The sequence below is a fragment of the Schistocerca gregaria genome, unplaced genomic scaffold (genome assembly GCF_023897955.1).
Source record: "Schistocerca gregaria isolate iqSchGreg1 unplaced genomic scaffold, iqSchGreg1.2 ptg001345l, whole genome shotgun sequence".
Lineage (NCBI taxonomy): Eukaryota > Metazoa > Arthropoda > Insecta > Orthoptera > Acrididae > Schistocerca > Schistocerca gregaria.
The window spans coordinates 5,001-10,000 of NW_026062652.1; the positions used below are offsets into that span (position 1 = coordinate 5,001).

Consider the following 5,000-nt stretch of genomic DNA (forward strand, 5'->3'; position numbering starts at 1 on the left):
ATCCTAAGCCCTAGGAGAAATCCGATGTTGATGGGGGCCGTCATAGCATGATGCACTTTGTGCTGGCCCCCGTTGGGCGAAAGGGAATCCGGTTCCTATTCCGGAACCCGGCAGCGGAACCGATATAAGTCGGGCCCCTCTTTTAGAGATGCTCGTCGGGGTAACCCAAAAGGACCCGGAGACGCCGTCGGGAGATCGGGGAAGAGTTTTCTTTTCTGCATGAGCGTTCGAGTTCCCTGGAATCCTCTAGCAGGGAGATAGGGTTTGGAACGCGAAGAGCACCGCAGTTGCGGCGGTGTCCCGATCTTCCCCTCGGACCTTGAAAATCCGGGAGAGGGCCACGTGGAGGTGTCGCGCCGGTTCGTACCCATATCCGCAGCAGGTCTCCAAGGTGAAGAGCCTCTAGTCGATAGAATAATGTAGGTAAGGGAAGTCGGCAAATTGGATCCGTAACTTCGGGATAAGGATTGGCTCTGAGGATCGGGGCGTGTCGGGCTTGGTCGGGAAGTGGGTCAGCGCTAACGTGCCGGGCCTGGGCGAGGTGAGTGCCGTAGGGGTGCCGGTAAGTGCGGGCGTTTAGCGCGGGCGTGGTCTGCTCTCGCCGTTGGTTGGCCTCGTGCTGGCCGGCGGTGCAGGATGCGCGCGCCTGCGCGGCGTTCGCGCCCCGGTGCTTCAACCTGCGTGCAGGATCCGAGCTCGGTCCCGTGCCTTGGCCTCCCACGGATCTTCCTTGCTGCGAGGCCGCGTCCGCCTTAGCGTGCTCCTCCGGGGGCGCGCGGGTGCGCGGATTCTCTTCGGCCGCCATTCAACGATCAACTCAGAACTGGCACGGACTGGGGGAATCCGACTGTCTAATTAAAACAAAGCATTGCGATGGCCCTAGCGGGTGTTGACGCAATGTGATTTCTGCCCAGTGCTCTGAATGTCAACGTGAAGAAATTCAAGCAAGCGCGGGTAAACGGCGGGAGTAACTATGACTCTCTTAAGGTAGCCAAATGCCTCGTCATCTAATTAGTGACGCGCATGAATGGATTAACGAGATTCCCGCTGTCCCTATCTACTAGCTCCGGCTGTCTCATGCTGTGGGCCTGCAAATTGCGTAGGTCCATGGTTGGGAATAGGCAGCGGGGGAAGGATGCGTCTCGACCAGCCAGCCTCTCCTTCCCAAGTGCCCCTGCCCGCCTTCTCGTGGTGGAGCTGTTAAGCCTTCGGGCGACTAAAGGGCAGGGGGGCGACGGTGTGCTGAACATCTTGCACACCGGTTCCGGCGGCTGCACTCTTCGCGGCGGGAACCTGGCCCAAGTCGGTGAAGGTCACCCGCCTTGCCCCTGGATATCCGGGGCATGATCCGCCAAGCCGGGGCGTGGTGACATGTCCCCGGTTAGGTTAGATGGGTCCAAACCCCTGAATGACTGGGGGACCGGCCCGGCACCTGAGTAGGACCGGGTCTTTAGCCTTTGGTGGGAACTCGGCCTAGTAGGGGGCGAAGGACGGAGGGTGAATCCGCTCTCCCGGAATGCGGGTGGCATTCGTCGGCAAGGGAGCGGGTGAAAACCTCGATGGTGCAGCCGTCGAAGAGGACTAGTGCGCTGTACCCACGGCGTGCTAAACCTAGCAGCTCTGTTGTGGAAAGCTCTTGGTCAAGGGGCGGGACCGGTGAGCGAGCTGCATTTAGCCTCCCCCCATGCCAGAGAGGCCGGTCCGGGGAAAGAGACGGGCCTCCATTTTTCACTCTCTAATTCGTCAATATGGCTGAAAATGTAGAGAGTGATAATGCGCTCGAGGGCGATTCGATGATGGAGGAGAATTTGACTGTCGCTGAGCGACACACGCGCTTTTTGAAGTTGCTGGATTCTAGTGTTAAAAACGGTAAGATCAGCAACTACGCGATTAATCACATTAGGGACTGTGTAGCTCGATGGGCGATGGCCCACTCACAACTTGAGGGTCGGTTGTTGGAACTAGAGAAAGAGAATGAGCGTCTCAGAGGTCAGCCCGCAGTGGCACGGTCTTATGCCGCGGTTGCGAGTGCCCCTGCGGCTAAAGCACCGTCGGCAAGGGAAACAATTGAGCACAATATTAAAAAGACATACCCGACTGTATTTATTAAACCAAAGGCAGGCGAGGATATACGTGCTGTTAAGACTGCTTTCGAAAAATGCATTAATCCTAAACGTGACAAAATTAAAATTAACACGGTCAGGACTGCTAAAAATGTACTAATTGTTGAGACAGCTACACAAGAAGATAGTCAAAGAATAATGGCAAATCAGGAATTGATGGAGAAGGTTAAGTGTGAACCGCCAAGGAAACGCAGGCCTTTGATGTGCCTGTATGATGTTCCTACTCATATGAATGCGGACAGCCTGTTGGATGCGATATATACACAGAATTTTGATGTGTCTATGACGAGGGAGGAGTTTGACAGTCAGTTCAGGTTGCGATTTAAAGTAGGGCCGAGGGAGAAGCTGACTGTGCATCATGTGGTGGAGGTTTCACCTGAACTTTGGAAGCCATTAACAAGAATCGGGAGGTTATATGTAGGATACTCTGCACTAAACATTAAGGATTACTTGGCGGTGCCACGATGCACCAAGTGTCAAGACTTAAATCATACAAACAAATATTGTAGTGAAGATCAGTCTGTATGTGCTCACTGCGGGCTGGTGGGGCATGAAAGGAGGGACTGCCCTAACAAGGACAGACCTCCTGTGTGCATACCATGTAAGAAACGTGGTAGGAAGTGTGGAGGACCGAAGGATTGCCCCACCTACCGAATGTTCTTAGACAGGATTGTACAGAGGACAGATTATGGCGACCCGTAAGGCGCCAAAGAAAAAATCACCTAGTAAAGAAAAGAGGGACGCAGAGAGGGGTAGGTTAATTTATAAGGCTCTGTCCACAGGTTCTTTACTCTGCTCCGACGACGTTCGGGGTTCCACGGGCAGTCTGATGGTGGAGGTCGGCGTCCAGACGGAGGTCGACTTGGAGGCAGCTATGGGTCGGCTAACTTGTCGGCCATTGAGTGCCAGTGTGGAGGAGTCTGTGATCCAAGATTTCTCAAATCAAGACCGACATGGTGTGTCTTTAGTCCCTATTGAAGTCGGAGGTGGTGGTGGTAGTGAAGGTTCAGATGTAAATATTGTGAATGTTACCGATGTAAAATGTGTAAATAGTGATGGTGGCGGTGTATCTTACAATGCAGTTGGTCCAGGTGACACCTATGATAATTTCGACCTCAAGTTGCGATTGTCAAGGCTTGAAGAGCCTGCATTGTTAACTGTTGCACTGAGGCAGCTTGTTAGAACAGAGCATAGGGGTGGGGAAGATATTACTTACCCAGCCTTGGAGGATGTTGACTGCATTCATTTGCATGCTGCTAATATTCCAACGCAACCTGATGATCTAAAACTTTTGGTGGAGAAGGTGTTTGCTAGAAGGGGCCGGAAATTTGATATAGAAAAAATTTACAGAGATATGGTCAAGATGTATGGACGAAATGTCTCGGATTTTTCGAAGCCTTGGCCTGCTAGCCGCCTTCATGTTTTCTATCCCCCTGGCTAATGGGGCGATTCAGGTTGCTGCAGATTAATGCTATGCGCAGCCATCTGGTTGCGCAAGAGCTGAGAAAGATAGCGGAGGAAGAGTTACTGGATATTCTTGTGATCCAAGAGCCGGCCTCCTGTGCTGGTCGGATTCCCGGATTTCCTGCGTCCGCGCAAGTGGTTTCCTCAGGGGAGAATCCTATGACTGCTGTTGTAGTGCTGAATAAACTGATCAAGACCACTGTTTTAACACAATTTTGTAATGAACATGTGATTGTGGTGCAACTTAATTTGTTGACGAATTTAGTTTTCATTGTTAATGTATACTGTCAATTTCGGCAGCATATAACTGGATTTTTGGATCAGTTGGACTGGATACTCAGAACTTTACAAGGCAAGTCTGTAATAGTCTGTATGGATGCGAACGCCAAGTCTCCTCTGTGGCACAGTGCGGAGCAGGATGAGCGGGGTGTCGAGCTCGAGAACTTGATTATGCAAATGCATCTTGATGTGATGAATCAACCTGGACACCCACCTACCTTTTCAGGGAGGGCGGGTGCTGTTTCCAATATTGATGTGACTTTGGCAACTCAGAGCTCGGCACCGCACGTTTGTGACTGGAGAGTTGTTGACAATCTCACAGTGAGTGACCATAATTGTATATTCTTTGAGTATTGTACTGAGGTTGTGGAAGATACTGGGGATTGGGAGGAAAGGTATAATTACCGGAAAACTGATTGGGACCGACTATCACAGGAGTTTCGTCCTCCAGGGCTGGGCTCTGAGGCGGAAATACAGAATGTGGATGATGTGGTTGCCGATCTGCTGGCATCCATTGAGGCGGCTATTGCTGCAGCAGTCCCCCGGGTGGCGAGGTATGTTCGCACGCAGGCTACTCCGTGGTCCCCAGAACTGACCGCGCTCAAGCGCTCTGTCAGGAGGGCGCGGAGTAACTATCAAAGGAGCTTTGGGCATGAAGAGAGACAGTTTCACTTGAGGAGGTATCGCCGCCTGAAGGATAGATACCAGCAAGCTATTCAGCAGGCAAGGAGGCAATCATGGCAGAATTTCGTTAACGAGCAGCTCGGTCTGGACCCATGGGGGGTTCCATACAAGCTTGTGAGAGAGAAGATCAGATCTCCAGGGATGCTGTCAACTTTGCGGTTGGAAGATGGCCGGTGTACTACAACGTGGGAGGAAACTGCTAATGTACTGCTGAACGTTTTGCTACCAGATGATGTTGAAGAAGAGGATACGGAGGAGCAGCGAAGAACACGACAAGCATTGTTGGAGCCATATGTGAATGAAGTGCACGTTTACCCCTTCTCTGTAGAGGAGGTGGTGGCTGCACTTCATACATTTGCACAGAGGAAAGCGCCTGGTCCTGACAAGGTGCCGGCCGAGATTTTGCAGTATCTAGCACCCCAGTTGGCTCCAGATCTGGCTAAAGTTTTC

The 5,000-nt window shown here is 52.1% G+C and overlaps 1 pseudogene; it reads left to right on the forward strand.

The window, feature by feature from the left end:
• The window catches only part of LOC126330735 (large subunit ribosomal RNA), a 2,981-nt pseudogene extending 1,897 nt beyond the window's left edge, over positions 1-1,084 (forward strand).
• The last annotated feature ends 3,916 nt before the right edge of the window (positions 1,085-5,000 follow it).